Source organism: Myotis daubentonii, chromosome 3, assembly GCF_963259705.1.
Source record: "Myotis daubentonii chromosome 3, mMyoDau2.1, whole genome shotgun sequence".
Lineage (NCBI taxonomy): Eukaryota > Metazoa > Chordata > Mammalia > Chiroptera > Vespertilionidae > Myotis > Myotis daubentonii.
This window is the reverse complement of record NC_081842.1, coordinates 99,067,978-99,088,179: the sequence shown is the minus strand read 5'-3', so window position 1 is coordinate 99,088,179 and position 20,202 is coordinate 99,067,978.

Here is a 20,202-nt window from a genome sequence, read left to right as displayed (position 1 = left end):
CAAGGGCAGAGGAATATTTTGGGACACTCATGGAGGAGTGGCTCTGGGACAGGGAAAAACAAGCATCATATTCCCTGAAAGGGAAATAGCACCAACCCTACCTAAAGCCCTATCAGAAACAGAATCTTCAGTAATTAAGATTGATAGCTGGCTGATAGGCAAAGGGCAAATTGGCCCCTCATGCTTCCAGCCAATGCCTGTGGAGACAGACACAAACAGTGGACTGGTGCTTCAAGCAGAAATCTAAAAGCCAAAAGATGGTCCCAACAATGGTTAGCACATAAGTAGCTAATAGGAAGCCCAGAATTGGCAGACAGAACAGACAAATTGTGTCCTAATCCAGTTCCCATGAGGCTTTAAAATTCGTCTGAAGTGAACAGTATTTACCTTCACTTTTTGATTTTTTATTTATTTATTTTTAGCACCTTTTTCTTCCTCTCTTCTCTTTTTGTCCTATCCTTTTTCTTTTTCTTTATCCTTTTTAGTTTTTCTCTTTCATTTCTTTGTTTCCCTTTTTAAAAAATTGATCTTCTTTATATATCTGCTTTATTGATTTGATATTATTCTAGTCTCTGTTATTTTGTTTATATATCTAATTTCCTCTTCCCTGCTCCTACTCCATTTCCCTTTCTTTTTTCTTTTCTTTTTTTTCACTACTCATTTTTTTCTCTTTTCTCTTTCTCTTTTCTTCTCCCAATTCCTTAAATTGTTTTACTTCCTAAATTTAAACCTATTTACTCTCTCCTCTATTCTCCTTTTTAATTTATTTTTCTGATCTTCTCATTTATTTTCTCCCTCCTTTATTCTAAACTGTGGTCCTTTCCATATTCCTCTAATTCTTTAACCTTTTTTTTTTTAATTTAAGTTCTGCATCTACAGATTCTGCCCTCCCCCCACCCCCACTTTTCTGGGTATTTTTTGTTTATGCATTTTGGTTTATTTATTTGTTTGTTTTGTTGTGTTTTCTCCCATATTTTTCCTTTCTTTTTTTCTATCATTCTGGCCCTTTTTTCTCTTTTCTAATTCTCATTTTTCTGGTGGTCACTTTTGGGGCAACTATAAAGGTCTTGTGTACATTCTTGTTCTGTTCCTTCTGTGTCATGTCTTGTCTTGTATTTTATGCTGTTTGGTCAGCACCTCCACAATGTCTGGCATGATGTGGTAGGGACTGAGCCACATAATCCAACACCCTGAAAGGAGACTCCATCCACAAATGGAACAATAACACCCAAGACCCAACTACAACAGAAGAACCCAAATATCTCAAGTAGGGGGCCTCCCTAGAACACCTAGCCCAGGAGACCTGAGAGACTGCACCACTAGGTCCCATAAAACATCTACTACATAAGACCAACCCAAAATTTCTGGGTGGCATAGCAGTTTGATCTAAAACATAGGGACAAATACAAAAGAATATCAAAAATGGGGAGACAAAAAAAATGAAAGGAAGGAAGGAATCACCAGTAAAGAAACTAAATTAAATAGAGGTGGCAAGTACTTTGTGAGAGAAAGAATTCAGATTAATGGTTATAAGGATGCTCAAACAGCTGAATGAGAATTACAAGCAACTCAATGAGAATTATAAGGCCAAGTTAGAAGACAAGTTAGAAAAAAAGCACCTAAGCAGAGCAGCAACTGGAAAAAAAAAAAACTATTAAAAAGCAGAAGGAGTGTTTAAGGAAGCTTTGGGACAATATGAAATGAAACATCCACATAATGGGGGTGGCAGAAGAGAGGAATCTGAGCAAGGAATAGAAAACCTGTTTGATGAAATTATGACAGAAAACTTCTGACTTTGGGAATAAAAAATCACACAAGTCCAGTAAGCACAGGGAGTCCCAATCAAGACGAATCCTAAAGACTTACACCAAGACACATCATAATAAAATTGGCAAATGTAAAAGACAAAAAAAGAATCTTAAAGGCTGCCAGAGAGAGACAGAAAGTTACCTTACAAGACCTCTCCTGTTAGAACATCAACTTATTTCTCTATAGAAACATAGCAGGCCACAAGAGAATGGCATGAAGTACACAAAGTGATGAAAAGCAAGGAACTGAATCCAAGAATACTCTAACCAGCAAGGCTATCATTCAAAATTGAAGGAGAATTCAGGAGCTTTGCAGAAAAAAAAAAAAAAAAGACTAAGGGAGTTTATTACCACCAAACCAGCAATGCAATAAATGCTAAAGGGACTGCTGTAAAAAGAAGCAATAGAAAGGGAGAAAGGAACATAGGCATCTATACTAATAAAAGGGTAATATGCTAATTAGACTGGACATCTTTCAGGTATCCTCCCTGATGTCCTTCCAGACAAAGCCAAGGTGGCGGGGCCAAGGCAGAGGCAGTTAGGAGCGATGAGGCCAGAAGGGGAGAGCAGTTAGGAGGATCAGGCCAGCAGAGAACAGTTAGGCTCTAACTGTTAGGCCCTAACCGTTAGGGAGATCAGGCTGGCAGGGGAGAGCAGTTAGGGGTGACCAGGCTGGCAGGCAGAGTGGTTAGGGGTGATCAGGCAAGCAGACAGAGTGGTTAGGGACAATCAGGCAGGCAGGCAGGTGAGCGGTTAGGATCCAGCAGTCCCTGATTGCGAGAGAAATATCTGAGGGTTCCCAGATTGGAGAGAGTATAGGCTGGGCTGAGGGACACACACCCCCCCCACCCCCGTGCATGAATTTCATGCACCAGCCTCTAGTAAAGAATAAAAATGGCAACAAACAAGCACCTCTCAATAATAACCTTAAATGTAAATGGATTAAATGCTGCAATCAAAAGACATAAGGTAAGAATGGTTAAGAAAACATGACACATATATGTGCTGTCTACAAGAGATCCACCTCCAAAGAAAGGAATCACACAGACTGAAAGTGAAGGGATAGGAAAAATGTTCCAGGCAAATGGAAACTAAACAAAAACTGGGATAGCAACATGTATGCCTGAAAAATAGACCTCAAAGTGAAGGCTACAAAAAGAGATACGAAAGCCACTTAAAAATACAAGTGGCAATAACATATATGTACCCAATACAGGAGCATTGAAATATATAATAAATAAATATATATATATATATATATCTCCTATATAATAAAAGGGTAATATGCAAATTGACCCTAACAGCAGAACCACTGGGAATGACTGGTCACTATGACACACACTGACCACTAGGGGGCAGATGCTCAATGCAGGAGCTGCCCCCTGGTGGTCAGTGAGCTCCCACAGGGGGAGCTCTGCTCAGCCACAAGCCAGGCTCATGGCTGCCAGCACAGCGATGGTGGTGGGAGCCTCTCCCGCCTCCTCAGCAGTGCTAAGGATGTCTGACTGCAGCTTAGGCCTGGTCCCTGCAGGCAAGTGGACATCCCCCGAGAGCTCCTAGACTGCCAGGGAGGGGGTCTAAGATAGCAGGTGGACATCCCCCGAGGGGTCCCAGACTGCGAGAGGGCACAGGCCGGGCTGAGGGGACCCCTCCCCGAGTGTACAAATTTTTGTGCACCAGGCCTCTAGTATATATATATATATATATATATATATATATATATATATATATATATACTAGTATATATATATATACTTCAGGAGGATATCAAGGGAGAGATCGATAGCAATACAATCATAGTAGGGGACTTTGATAGTGACATCACTGGATAGATCTTCTAAACAAAAAATGAACAAGGAACAGCAATCCTAAATGACTCACTAGATCAGGTGGAATTAATTGGTATCTTCAGAATATTTCACTCAAACACTATGGAATATACATGTAGAAACATGACAGTTTTTAAGTTCTTTTTAAAATATAGTGTGGAGGAGAGAAAATGGTGGCCAAATAGGCAGACGTGTCATGCACCTCATCCCAGGGACAGACTGGCAAAACAACTAAATCAGAGAACATCCACCCAGAATAACAAATCAGACACAGCTTAGGAGGCCATTTACAACAAGGAAGGGCAGAGGACACCTGGAGAACAGTAGGAACAGGGATCTGGGCTTGAGAGGTACAGCCAGCCAGTGGGCCGAGAGGGTGAGGAGAAAATTGCATTGTACCAAAGTCACATCCTTTGATGATAGGGGTGACATCCAATGGGGAAAGGAAAAACCACAGGGATGCTGCCAGCCTGGGAATCTGGACATAAGACCACAGCCACAAGCAGGCTGCACTGCGAAAGGCAGCCGGAGCAGCATGGTACTGGTGGGAAACTAGCAGTTTCATGGATATTTTGCTTTTCTTTTGCCCTTGCTTTTATTTGCTAAACCCAGAACACAGGAATTTTCAATTGCAAACACTCACCCGAGGCTTTGGTGCAGGGAGAGAGGCACAGACTTGAGGGGCCTGAGAAGAGGCTCAGGAGGTAAGCAGGCAAGGAGACATGACCAGGAATCCTGCACTGGGACATTCTTAAGCTTCCACATCTAAGTGGCCATTTCTTCCCAGAAGAGCTAGCCCCTCCAAGTAGCCTCAAGACAGGTAATACATCCTGCCGCACTATGCCTGCAGTTGGAGCTATACAAAGGAAACAAAGGCAGAGGCCAAGTTCATGGACCCTAATAGGCCCAAAGAGACATAAGTAACTGGATTTGAAAAGGGGATGGTCCGCCCCACTATTCTGGGAACCAGACTGATAATAATTCCAGATTTCCAGACAACCTCATTGGTCTCCATACAAGGACCTCTCACCAACCAAGATCAGAGTAATATTTTGGGCCATTCGAAGAAGAGTAGCTATGGGTCAGGAAAAAAACAGCCATCTTGCTTCCTGAAAGTGAAACAGCACCAACCCCACCTAAATCCCTGTCAGAAACAGACTCTTGAATGATTGAGATTGACAGCTGGCAGAAAGACAAACAGGGCAGATTGGCCCTGCCAGCTTTCAGCCAAGGCCTGTGGAGATAAACACAAGCAGAGGATCTGTGGATCACTTGGAGCTTCAAGCAGGGTGCTAAAAGACAGTACTTGACAGTGGCCAGCACCTAAGTACCTAACAGGAAGCCCAGAATTAGCAGACAGAAGAGTGGGATCCTAAACCAGCTCTCATGGGGCATAAACACTCGGCTAAAGCAGGCAACAGTTAACCTCACTTTTTTATTTTTTTATTTTTAATTTTTCATTTTATCTTGTTTTGTTGTATTTTTTTTTCTTTTTTTGCACTTATTTCTTCCACATTTCTTTCTTTCATCACATTTTTCTTCTCCTTTCCCCATTTTAGTTTTTATATTTCCTTTCTGTTTTCCCCATTTTAAAAATGGATCTTCTTTATCTGCTTTATTGATGTGTTATTATTCTAGTCTCTGTTGGTTTTTTCATATAACTAATTTCCTCTTCCCTGATCCTACGCCATTTCTCCTCTTCCCTTTCTCTTCGCTACTCAATATGTTTTGTTCCCTCCTCTTGCTCTTTTCTTCTAATTTTTAACTTGTTTCACTTCCTAAATTTAGACCTATCTTCTCTCTCCTCTACTGTCCTTTTCAAAATATATATATATATTTTTTAATTTTTTAAATATTTTTAAATCTTTTCTTCTTCTCATTTTTCTCCCTCCTCTATTCCAAACCATGGTCCTTCCCCTATTCATCCAATGCCTCAAACTTATTTTCTCTATTTAAGCTTTGCATCTACAGATTTTGCCCCCCTCCCTTTTATTTCTGGGTGTTTTTAGTTTGTGTTTTCTGGTGTTTTTTATTATTATTATTATTATTGTGTTTTCTCCCCATAGTCTTTCATTTCTATTTTCTTTCTCCTTTTTTTTTCTCAATAACATTCTTGTTCTCTTTCCTAATTCTCTTTTCTCCGGTGGTCACCTTTATTGGGGTTGTCGGTATCCTATGTACCTTCTTTTCCTTCTGTGTCATGTCTTAGCATGCTGTATTTTGTGCTGTTCAGTCAGTGCCTACACAATGGTTGGGATGACATAGTAGCAAGCGAGTCACATAACCAAACACCCTGAAAGGAGACTTCATCCACGAATGAAACAATAACATTCAAGACCCAACTATATTAGGAGAACCCAACGGCATATTTCACTGACCTAGAACAAACTTTCCAAATTGTTATATGGAATAGAAAAAGACCCCGAATAGCTGCAGCAATCCTGAGAAAGAAGAACAGAGTTGGAGGAATCACAATACCAGATATCAAGTTATATTACAAAGTCACTGTGCTCAAAACTGCCTGGTACTGGCACTAGAACAGACAAGTAGATCAACGGAACAGAATTGAGAACCCAGAAATCGACCCAAGCCATTATGCCCAATTAATATTGGACAAAGGAGGCAAGAGCACCCAATGCAGTCCAGACAGTCTCTTCAAAAATGGTGTTGGTAAAATTGGACAGATACATGCAAACAATGAAACTAGACCACCAACTTATACCATTCACAAAAATAAACTCAAAATCGATAAAAAAAAACTTAAACGTAAGACATGAAATCATAAAAAGTCTTAGAAAAATCCATAGGCAGCACAATATCAGACATATGATGTCGCAATATCCTTACCAGTACAGCTCCTAGAACAAAGTAAACTAAGGATAAAATAAACAAATGGGACTACATCAAAACAAAAAGCTCTGCACAACAAAAGAAACCATCAACAAAACAATAAGAAAGCCCAATGCATGGGAGAACATATCTGCCAATGTTATATCCAATAAAGGTTTAATCTCTAAAATTTATAGGGAACTCATACATCTTAACAAAATGAAGATAAACAATCCACTTTAAAAAATGGGCAAAGTCGTTTACCATTGCACCAAAAAAATTAAGCTACCTAGGAATAAACTTAACTAAAGAGGTAAAAGACCTCTACTCAGAAAACTACAGGACGTTAAAAAAAGATATAGAGGAAGACATAAACAGATGGAAGAACATACCGTGTTCATGGATTGGTAGAATCAACATCATTAAAATGTCCATACTACCCAAAGCAATCTATAAATTCAATGCACTTCCCATTAAAATACCAACGGCATACTTCAGAGATCTAGAACGAACTCTCCAAAAATTCATCTGGAATAAAAAAAGACCCCGAATAGCTGCAGCAATCCTGAAAAAGAACAAAGTAGGTGGGATCTCAATACCAGATATCAAGTTGTATTACAAAGCCACTGTTCTCAAAACTGCCTGGTACTGGCACAAGAATAGGCATATAGATCAATGGAATAGAATAGAGACCCCAGAAATTGGCCCGAACCAATATGCTCAATTAATATTTGACAAAGGAGGCAAGAACATACAATGGAGCCAAGACAGTCTCTTCAATAAATGGTGTTGGGAAAATTGGACAGATATGCAAGAAAATGAAACTAGACCACCAACTTACACCATACACAAAAATAAACTCAAAATGGATAAAGGACTTAAATGTACGACGGGAAACCATAAAAATTCTAGAAGAATCCAAAGGCAACAAAATCTCAGACATATGCCGAAGCAATTTCTTCACTGATACAGCTCCTAGGGCACTTGAAACTAAAGAAAAAATGAACAAATGGGACTACATCAAAATAAAAAGCTTCTGCACAGCAAAAGAAATCATCAACAAAACAACGAGAAAACCCACTGTGTGGGAAAACATATTTGCCAATGACATATCTGATAAGGGCCTAATCTCCAAAATTTATAGGGAACTCATACAACTTAACAAAAGGAAGATAAACAATCCAATCAAAAAATGGGCAAAGGACCTAAATAGACACCTTTCAAAAGAGGACATTCAGAAAGCCAAGAGACATATGAAAACATGCTCAAAGTCACTAATCATCCGAGAGATGCAAATCAAAACAGCAATGAGGTACCATCTCACACCTGTCAGACTGGCTATCATCAACAAATCAACAAACGACAAGTGCTGGAGAGGATGTGGAGAAAAAGGAACACTTGTGCACTGCTGGTGGGAATGCAGACTGGTGCAGCCACTATGGAAGACAGTATGGAGTTTCCTTAAAAAACTGAAAATGGAACTCCCATTTGACCCTGTGATCCCTCTTCTAGGAATATATCCCAAGAAACCAGAAACACCAATCAGAAAGGATATATGCACCCCTATGTTCATAGCAGCACAATTCACCATAGCTAAGATCTGGAAACAGCCTAAGTGCCCATCAGTAGATGAATGGATTAGAAAACAGTGGTACATCTACACGATGGAATACTATGCTGCTGTAAAAAGGAAGGAACTCTTACCATTTGCAACGGCATGGATGGAACTGGAGAGCATTATGCTAAGTGAAATAAGCCAGTCAATAAAGGAAAAATACCACATGATCTCACTCATTCATGGACAATAAAGACCATTATAAACTTTTGAACAATAATAGATACAGAGGCAGAGCTGCCTCAAACAGATTGTCAAACTGCAGCGGGAAAGCCGGGGAGGGCTGGGGGGCAGGAGGTAGGGGGGTAAGAGATCAACTAAAGGACTTGTATGCATGCATATAAGCATAACCAATGGACATAAGACACTGGGGGATAGGGGAGGCTAGGGGACTGTCTAGGGCGGGGGGATAAAATGGATACATATGTAATACCCTTTGTAATACTTTAAGCAATAAAAAAAAATAAAATAAAAAAAAATGGGCAAAGGACCTAAATAGATACTTTTCAAAAGAAGACATACAGAAGACCAAGAGACATATGAAAACATGCTCAACGCCACTAATCATCTGAGAGATGCAAATCAAAATGACAATGAGGTACCATCTCACACCTGTTAGAATGTATTTCATCAACAAATCAATAAATAAGTGCTTGTGTGGATATGGAGAAAAAGAAACCCCCATGCACTGTTGGTGGGAATGCAGACTGGTACAGCCACAGTGGAAAACAGTATGGTGTTTCCTCAAAAAATTAAAAATGGAACTCCCATTTGACACAGTAATCACATTTCTAGGAATTTATCTTAAAAAATCAGAAACACCAATAAGAAAGGACATATGCATCCCTATGTTTATAGAAGCACAATTTACAGTAGTTAAGATTTAGAAAAAGACTAAGTGCCCATCAGCAGATGAGTGTGTTAAAAAAAAAAAAAGTGGTACATCTACACAGTGGAATACAACTCTGCTGTAAAAAAGAAAGAACTCTTACCATCCATAACATCAAGGATGGACATGGAGAGCATTATGCTAAGCCAAATAAGCCAGTTAGAAAAAGGTTAGTATCAAATGATCTCACTCATATGTGGAATCTAATGAGCCAAATCAAGTGATAAATTAAAATAGCTCCAGAGACATAGAAGCATGGAACAGACCATCAAACCTCAGAGGGAAGGCAGGGGAGGAGGGTTGAGAGATCAACCAAAGGACTTGTATGCATGCACATAAGCATAACCAATGGACACAGACAGTAGTGGGGTGAGAGCATGTGCTGGGGGTGGGAGTGGCCAGGGAGAGGTCAATGGGGTAAAAGGAGTTATATGTAATACTTTAAACAATAAAGAATTTTTTAAAAAGAAAAAAATATAATGTGGGAAAGGCTTTTTGTTTTTTTCTTTCCTGGTACTCTACACCAAGTTAAAAACAACTGGGGAAAAATATTTTTCTGAAACCCTCTCAGCTTTGAAGTTTCCTGGTAAGAAATATGAACCATTCTCTAAATTTGCACACATCCCTAAATTCTAAGGAGAACTATCAAACCTGTTCAAGAATTTCTTCATCCTATTCCTCTCTGCTGTAATTTGAGTAACCTTGTAGACTGCAACCCCAAAAAGCATCTAGTCTGAGGTCAAAAGTCTAGTCCCCTCTTTTTTCAGGGTTTTCTAATTTTGCTTAGCGATTTTTTTGGAGCATAACTTCTCCTTGTAACAGGGAATGAATACACTATACGTATATGAAGCTACCTATATTAATCTTAATAAATGTTAAACCCATTTTGTTTTTCTAATCTGACTTTTCCTCTCAAAACTTTAGCTTACATGTTAAAAATTTCTTTTTTAAGTGATTTTACTAGATTAGCAATTTCAATTCTTGTGTGAACCTAAAGAGCTGCCTGACCTCAAGGCCCCCAGACACAAACAAAATGGCCAACTCAAGGATGCTGACCTTGAAAATCCATATTGAGACCAGCAAGGACACTGCCTGCATGTCCATAGTCCCTTCCCCCTGACCTCTTTGCATTCCTTTCTTTCTCCTTCTTAATAAAAATATCTGCACTGAGTTGTTAAGTTGGGTTTTTGAGGACTGGGAAAAGGCCCCCATCTTTTCAAGATGCCAGCACTTGAATAAACCTCTTTCCTTTTTCACAAGCAGCTATCTCACGAGTTTGGCTTTCGTTTGTGGTAGGCAGCCAAACCTGAGTTTGAAAGTGTAGGGGTCAGAGAGGTTATAGACTTCTGCCTTTAACAATTCACTCCCCTCAAAGCAGGTAATCCAGACTCAAATGTGTCTCTCCTCATCCCTATGCCCCAAAGCCTTCTTATTCAGAAGTATTAGTTGGTAAGAAGAGGAGGGCAACTTCTGCCTCATTCTGATGAAAATATAAAGGATTTCTCTTAGTCATTTTTGGGAAAATGTGGCTACTTTTTCTCCTGAAAATGTAATTATTTTGTGTTCAAAGCAAAGATGAAGAAGAAACTATAAATTAGCAGTGGAAGAGAACAAAAGGGGGCTGAATATTTTAAGCTAAAGCAATGCCTGTATCAGAATTTGGATAAAGACACATAACCACCTTAAGAACTTATTCCTACTTGTTTAGGCTGTTAACACCTATTTTTTCCAAGGCTGACTCATTATTATACAAGGCATTTTAGAGTTGAGGACTATCACCAGGATCCATATGCAACATTTTATTCCCTTTTGTATCATGAAGACATAGATTCCATGTCACAAATAAGACCTTTTTTTTTTAATCACTTCATTGGCTTTGTTTGTGGAATCCTGCTGGTTCTTCATTTAATTGTTGGCATGGCTCCTGTTGAATGCTGAGTTTTGGGAGTGACAGCCATACAAAAATTTTTTTTTATAAAATTGTTTTGTTGTTAGAAATAAAAGCAAAATAAATTCTGATACTTTTAAAATATACAATCATATTCCAATTTCTCCTTTTTCTTAATCTTTATGTGGGGCTTTTATTATTCAACTTACAAATTAATATCTCCATTTGATTATTTAAAATTGTCACTGAAAACCACATATTTACAGTTACAAGTAGTCAGGGAAAGTTACATTTTGTATTATCCTTAGGTATTATGAATTTCTGAGTGTTATACAAAGTTATTAGAATGATATCGACAATGGGGGTTCAATTTTTAATAAAATGTGACTCTTTTTTAATTATAGCAATTAAGATCTTATTATTTGCAGGAAGAGTACTCTCCTGCATATGAGGTTTTGCTTCTGTGATTCCACTGGACTTACAATATATCCTACTCTTCTGGTTATGATTATTTCCAAGACTCAAGATTATTGAACTTAGATAAGTAATATATGAAAGGCACAATTCTTCAAAATATATCTGAGGAACTGTTTTTTATCTAGATAGGCATAGACTCTGATCATATCTAAGGAAAGGGAAAGAAAAAGTGGCAATACATAAGAAATGAATATATTTCTCTGTGGAAACTGTGGTTGAAAACATTTTGTCACTATAACATATTGTGAGTGGATATTATACTTCAGCTTGGGTACACACTTGAAGAATATGTTCAAAATGACATGTTCATTTTCTCACTCTCTATATGTGATCCTTTTAAATAGGAAAACTCACACAGGAATTAAAACTGCCAAAATGCCAAGTTTTATGACAGTTCTATTTTTGTAGTATTCTTAATTAAACCTGAAATTTTCCAATATTGTCACTGACATCATTTATGTTATAATTAATACTTTGTACTGGTAAAGATGGTTATATTCATATGAACTCTTTTATCTTGTTGTGGTTCATACTACAGAACTAAAATAATAAAGCCATAATTTGCTAGCCACAAGTTTGCACAGTACAGCTCTGCACCTAAGCAACATCAAAAGTTAATTAAATGCAGGGGAGTATAAGACTGCAGAACCATAGACCACTGCCTATGGTTTTTATCTTTCTGGAATATTTTAGAAATATTTGCAATTTGGCAAACAATTTAAATGATGACATTAGCATAAACCTATAAAAATGTATATTTTGAGCAGATGGCACAGCAAACTGCAACTGTAAATGATGAAGAATAAGAGAACTATATATAAATATTATGATGACACCTGAAAGTCTGTACAATTTTTATAAAGTAGCATAACAGTTGGAAACACAAATATGTAGTCTGACACACACATACATCTTCTTGATTATAAAGTATTAGGCTATATAATATTAAAAGTACCCAATAGATAAGTAATCAGACATATTTCTTAATATTAGTACAACATTTGCAAAATGCATTTAAAAATTTTCATTTTACCCAAATTTATTGCAATAAGAAATATTATAAAGAAAAACAGATCCACTTATGGTACTTTTCTTTTAAGTGGAAGAGAGTTGGAATAAGTGGGGGAGGGAGAGACATAGCTATTAAAAATGATTTGATCTGTTTATTGATGGGTGAAGAGGAAAATGCTGAGAACCATTCCTCAAGTTGGCACAGCTTACGGAAAGCAAATTTGCTGTGAATGATGATAATTTGTATTGAGAGAAATTAGTACCAATTTGATTAGGAATTGCCCTTCTGTTCAGACTTCAGTGGCTAATATATCCTGACGTGGTTACAGCTTTATCTAGGATCTAGGAGTTAAACAAAAATAGTTCAGAGAGGAAAGAGGATGATTACAGGGAGCATTCTACTCCTTTGATTTGTAATTTCTTTTCCAGCCAAGAGAAGGAACACAAAAGAGATATCTATTTTACATTTTATACAAAACTATACATTTTCTCCACCTGCAGGGCATTATGATAATTTATCTTAAGCTTGAATGGTGCATGAAATGAAAATGTTTCTAGCTGCTGTTTCCCCTTCATTTTACAAGTGAGAATAATTGATCATCTTTTTTGAAAAAATAACTTCTACACGGAACATGTTATGATTTGTAAAATACTTTTACAATTTTAATTCTACTTAATTTTCACAACAATTAAGACTCACAGAATCCAGGTCTTCATGACCAGTACACTTTACTATATAAAACTGTTACTCATGTCCCTCCCATAGAAACTGGATCACCATTCCAGCTCTAATGAGCTCTCCTTCCATCAGTATGTCTTCACAATTCCTGTAAACTTTTGGTGAAATTCTATAAACAGATATTACTCAATATGTTTCAATGATTTTATACCTGTGATATCAAGAATGTGTTGGCTCTCCATTACTATTACATGACAAAGTTCACATCTCTCCTCTGTTGAGTTTTCAAATATAATTTGTGCATATTCAATTGAAACCTATGAAACATTACTCAATTTATGATATTACTCAACTGATAAATCAATCTTTTAAAAAATATTGTATAAGGTAGGCAAAAATCAGGCAAAGGGGAAATAAAGGAATATTCTTACCTGAGTATTTATAAAACTTATTTTCCCTGTTTACTAGGTGTACTGGTTAATAATGCAGATTTTATAATCAAAGAAAACACAATAATTTCAAGAGAAACATCAAAAATGCTTTATTCAAAGTAATGTCCATCGCTAGCTACACATTTCCCCATCTTTCAGGTAATTTGTGGATACTATCCCAATAGAACTTTTCTTGTTTTGAGGCAAACCATTCAGAGACACAATTTTTCACTTCTCCGTATATTTTGAAGTGCTGCTTAGAAAATACGTGTGCCATTGATCAGAACAAGTGGTAATCTGAAGGAGCAAGTACTGGTGAATACAGCAGGTGGGTTAATACTTCCCAGGCAAGATCTTTTAATGTGTCTTTAACTGGTTTTGAAGTGTGTGATAGTGCGTTATCATGAAACAAAATTACTTTGCCATGTCTTTTGGCACATGGTGGTTGTTTCACGATCAAATAATGGTTCAAATTGATTATTTGTTGTCAGTAGCGATCAATATTAATGGTTTCACCTGGTTTTAGAAGCTCATAATACACCACACCTTCCTTATCCCACCAAACGCAGAGCATTGTCTTCTTTCCAAAGTGATTTGGCCTTGCAGTCAATGTTGATGGTTGACCTGGATCAACCCATGATTTTGTGCATTTGGGATTCTAAAAATAAGTCCACTTTCCATCGCCAGTCACAATTCGATGCAAAAAACACTTTCATGTCATTGAAGCAACATTTTACTGATGACTTTTCAGTTTTCCATTTGTCTTTCGTTCAGTTGATGTGGCACCCATTTTCCTTTCTTTAAAAATTTTCCCATTGCTTAAAAAGGATCAGAAATTGTTTGCTGAGCAACATTTAATCTTTCTGCAAGTTGTTTTTCAGTTTGACATGCATCTTCATCCAGTAATGCTTATAAATGTTGGTCTTCAAACATTTTTGGTTGACCTGGACGTTCTTTGTCTTTCACATTGAAATCATCACTTTTAAAGCATTTAAACCATCATTCACACGTATCTTGAGATGGAGCATGTTCACCATAAGCTTCCCAAAGTATATGATAATTTTTTCTTCAAAATAAAGTAATGAATTAAAACTTTCCACATATTCTCTTTTTGGGGGCACTAAATTTGACATTTTTAAGCATAAAAATATTAATGATATTAACACTTTCAGCAAGTTTGACATATGAAGTTTTGAAGCTTGCTATCAATACAACAAAATAGCATACATATCAAATCGCATATATATCAACATATATCTAACTCCATATATTGAAAAAAATCCGCATTATTAACTGGTACACCTAGTATGTCTCTTGCAAATGTTATTTTTCCAGAATGGCCTGCAATCCCTAGTCTAAATAACTTAGTCCCATACCTTTCCCTCCACCCCAATAACACAAACATTATATACTTATCCCCATTTAATTTTTCTTTAGGGCAATTATCATAACCTGCATTTTACTAGTGTTTAATTGTTTAATGTGTCTTTATTTGAATGTTATCTCTATGAAGTCAACCATTTTGCCCTACATCTAATTAATGTCTAGCACATGTTACTAATAATAACTAACAGAAGTGCTCACTGCATCATTCATTTATATAATTTTTGTATAAAATAGATATTACTAACTTCTTAGATGTAAGAAACCTGGGGCACAGAGAGGTTAAAGAATTTGGTTAAGTTCATACAACTAGACATGGAAGAGCTGGGATCTGAACTTAGAGTGAGGCCCCAGAATCTGTGCCTTAACACCTATGTTGCAGACCTTTAAGATATATGCTTGAATTAATAAATTAATGAATAAAAGTGTATTATTGGTTAAGTGTTGAGCATGAAACGAACTTTATTGAAAAACATGTCTGAGTACTTTCACTCATAGCCTTAGCCAAAGAACCTATTGATTTGAATCTGAAAAGAGATGGGAGTTTATTCATATCTTTAGTTGAAAATTCCTAAACCACCTGGTCAAGAACTTTTTAATTGGTGTGTGTGTGTGTCTTTCTCTTTATAAATTTACTCAACCTTTTGTAAAATAAGAACTGCTTTTAGCTAACTTGCTAAACAATGTCATGTTTACCCTGCTGGGAAAACAAAACATCTACATTGCTGATTACTTAGAGTTATTACTTCCCCTGATGGGAGTCCAAACACTTGCATTTCAAAACTGGACAGATTATCTTCTAGGTCACACTCAGCATTTTACTTACAATCTGGATGGAAATTGAGATTTTGCCGTAAGTTAGCAGGTTTTCTTTAGTTAACATGATCAGTTTTATAGTAGCACTACAATCAGCATCCAGACTTGAGGAGTTCTTCCCTTTGCCTGGAGTTCATGGCTTAGTCATAGCAGATGTATGACGTATGTGCTAATTGCATACGGGGTGAAAAATTGTTAAAAATCCTTATAAAAGATGTGATGGCCACTGCTTTCTCCTCTAGCCTGATGCAGTTTTAAAACATGCTCATGGTCCTTATTGCTCTGCCCGACCCTCTGAGGATGAGAACTATGTGGTGCACTTTTGTAGGCTTCAGCCTGGATCTGCTCTGCAGCCCAGAAGAAGATCACAAATGAATTGTAAAATCTTTGGGAGTCAGCGCTACCTGGAGTTTTGTTTGCTCCACTTATAGCTTTCACCAAAAAGAAGACCTTAAGGATGCAAATAATAAATAACATACATTCTTAATTAAAAAAAATAGAATATGTGTCTTCTACCATACTCTATCCATTATCTCAATAACAAGGGTTTCTATTGTTAATGTTTTACTATTGGGAGGATTCAGTCTGTAAATGCTCTAATGCAGTCAAAAAGCAAAAATGATAGTTTAATATTTAATATGGGGTTATTTATTTTATAACAAAGTGCTCACTGCCATGTCTTGAGATAAAGGGCAAATGATACACTTATTTTCAGTATAAAATCATATGGACTCAATTTGTACTCCATTTTACAAGTAACAGTAACTATGTTTTAAGCTACATACAAGGCAAAAAAGCAAATATTTGCCAAGTTATAAGCATGCTTGTTGCATCCAAACCAGTTCTTTAATGTAATCCTGCCGGGGTCCAGCCCCAGCAGGTCCAGGGGTCCCCAAAGGTGTGGACAGAGTCGGTGAAGAAGGAATGGTCTCGATCTCCAGAGAGGTTCTGCTTCGGATCTCCAGCCAGGTTCTGTGGCCAGGTCCTGGTCAGGTTCTCTTGCCAATCTCCGCAGTCAGGTTCAGTCCAGGATCCCTGCCATGCTCTCTCACCAGGCTCCGCCTCCAGGCTCCGAGGCCAGTCCCTGTCCAGGATCCTCCGGCATGCTCTCGCCAACGAAGTTCTTCTGTCTCTAGAGAACGTTCTGTGTAGGTTCTGTGCCTAGGCTCTGTCTCTCTTGGTCCTGTCTTCCAAGCCCTGTGTCCTTAGTTCTGTGTTCTGAGTTCTGAGTGTTTCTGTCTTGTTACAACTGTATTTATACCAGTTGATTCAATCCTATCAATCTCTATTACAAAGGTTAGGGCGTTTCTTATCTCCATTCCAGGGAGAAAAGTTTATGTAGTTTAAGCATGATTGTTCGTAGTTAAAGGGATTAGTTACCCGCCTGGCACTTACTTGAGGGGTTTTATTCCCTCCCTAACTTCAGGGGAAAATCCCTACCTGGGGATTCAACCTTTCTCGGAGAGGTGACCTTGGTTAAAACACAGCGCCAAGAAGGTGAGCAAACATATTAAGAACAGTATGCCATATATGCCAGGTCCCTTGAAACAGCAAGGATGAACTGGCTCCCGGCATAATCCTATATAATAAAGAGCTAATATGCTAATGGTCATGATGCCCTCATTCTGTAATGACCATTCAGCAGGAGGCTGCGTTTGTGGCGGGGCAGAGCCGCCGCATTGCTCCGGAGACAGAAGCTAGGAGGCACCCGGAGAAGGCGGGACCACCCCGTGGCAGGGAGGGCAGGGGTGAGAGCCCATAGCACCACCATCACCAGTCCTTCACCTCCCACCGCTCGCTCTCAGAGCACCTTGCCCAGTCCACCTGCCAGGGGAAGGAGTGCAGCCCGTGCGCGGCTGGGAAGCGGCGCCTGAAACTCTCCAGCTGGTGCCATGATGGGGCAGAGCTGCTGCATTGCTCTGAGGACATGGCGGAAGCGGGGAGGCACCTGGAGGAGACAGAACCATCCTGAGGAGATTCGAGGGACAGAGGGCGGGGCCAGGCACACTTGAGCTCTGGGTGGAAAGGTTTTTTTTTGTTTTTTGGGGAGTTTTTTTGTATATTTTGTTGATCTTTTACAGAGAGGAAGGGAGAGGGATAGAGAGTTAGAAACATCGATGAGAGAGAAACATCAATCAGCTGCCTCCTGCACACCCCCTACTGGGGATGTGCCCGCAACCCAGGTACATGCCCTTGACCGGAATGGATTCTGGGACCCTTCAGTCCACAGGCCTACGGTCTATCTACTGAGCCAAACCAGTTAGGGCTGGGTGTAGAGGTTTTAAGGCAGGGAAGTTGGGGGTGGGCCCGGTGCGCACTGGTGGGCGGGGCTGTGCAATTTCACACACTGGGGCACTAGTACTTAATAAAAAGGCTAAATAGCAGCCCTAACCGGTTTGGCTCGGTGGATAGAGCATCAGCCTGCGGACTGAAAGGTCCCAGGTTCGATTCCAGTCAAGGGCATGTACCTTGGTTGCGGGCACATCCCCAGTAGGGGGTGTGCAGGAGGCAGCTGCAGCTGATTGATGTTTCTCTCTCATCAATGTTTCTAATTCTCTATCCTTCTCCCTTCCTCTCTGTAAAAAAATCAATAAAATATATATATACACACACACAGTGGGGCCTTGACTTACGAGTTTAATTCGTTCCGTGATGGAGCTCCTAACTCAAATTACAGGCTAATTTTCAAACAGGAGGGATTAGAAAAGAATCACCAGCTGCTGTGCAATGCTGCAATCCTTCCCAGGATCACTTCTGACTCCTTGACCCCACACATTCCCTCTTTGGTTTAATATATTCCTGATGTTCTCATATTGGTTCCTAACCAGAAATAAATGCACAGTGGCCTTGTCCAAAGATGCAGCATTTCACAGTGATATTAACATTATGTCCTACAAAATGAATAAATTATTTGTAAAGCACCAGAGGGCTCTGTGAGCAAGAGAACGAGAGAGAGAGAGAGAGAGAGAGAGAGAGAGAGAGAGAATATATGTGCCCTTCTATTGTGCCTTACATTTGGCTTCAGATGGACTCTATTAAATCCCACCTAATCCCAAAGGTAAATCACCTGGGCCCTCCCATCTCTGGCTTCTATCCAAGTCTTTTCCTCAATGCCTGGCATACCCAGATAAACTCCTTCCTGTCTTTCTTCTGGCCCTGAGCTCCTTAGGCCTGGCTCCAGCCCCAGGTATCTTCCCTGCAAAGAGAGAAGTCAGATCCATTGTCTGAGAAAGAAAACTGAGAGAAAGAAATTGCCAGTGAACCTTTCTTTTTATTTTTTTAATATGTTTTTATTGATTTCAGAGAGGAAGGAAGAGGGGGAGAGATAGAGACAGAAACATCAGTGATGAGAGAGAATCATTGATCGGTTGCCTCCTGCACGCCCCTACTGGGGATCAAGCCCACAATCCTGGCACGTGCCCTGACCAGGAATCAAACCATGACCTCCTGGTTCATAGGTCAATGCTCAACCACGGAACCACACTGTCAGGGTGCCAGTAAGCCCTTTCTAAAGGGCAGAGTAGCTTTAGTGAAGGCAGAAGAAACCCAAAGTGAAGAGTGGTCAACCAAAGCTAATCCTGCTATTCTAGCCACAGCCACAGCCCCAGTCTTGGTCACAGCCTGGTCATATTGTTACCAGTGAAAACAAGTTCTTTTGCAGGGTCATGAGAAAATAATTTCAAAGGCTCATGTGTGGAGAAGTTTAACGTGTTGGAAAGATTTTATTTTGGCTTAAGGGAATTAATACAGCCTCAGGGACATAGAGGTTGGGTAGGCTCTAGAACAATGGTTCTCAACCTTCCTAATGCCGCGACCCTTTAATACAGTTCCTCATGTCGTGGTGACCCCCAATTTTATTGTTACAAATTGAACATAATTAAAGCATAGTGATGAATCACAAAAACAATACGTAATTGTATATGTGTTTTCTGATGGTCTTAGGCTACCCCTGTGAAAGGGTCGTTTGACCCCCAAAGGGGTCACGACCCACAGGTTGAGAACCACTGCTCTAGAAGCATGCTACAAGGCTCCTATTAATCCTCCACTTTCTTGGTTCATATAAAGAACAAACTACCATTGAAACTATCCAACCCAACTTTCTGAATTTTCCCAGGCCTGAGTCAGCAAGTCCTTTTCTTGGACCTATTGGGATTCTATGACCTCTATCCGACCCAATTACCTTTCTAGTTTTCTCCCAGGCTAGGGGGAAATCCCATATGGTCATCTGGTTTCTACTGTGCATGTGCTCAGCAGAGGAATTCCCCTTCCTCCCTCCTCTGGGAATTTGCTACTGGGCCAGCAACATCCCTGTTCTCTTTTGTTGTTATTAATCCTCACCCAATGGTATTTTTTCCAGAGAGTGGAAGGGATAGAAAGAAAGAGAGAGAGAGAGAGAGAGAGAGAGAGAGAGAGGTGAGAGAGATACATCTATTGGTTGCCTCCCATATACACCCTGATCAGGGCTGGGGATCGAACTTGCAACCCAGGTGCCCTTGATCAGGAATCGAACCTGTGACCCTTCAGGCTGTGGGCAGACACTCTAACCA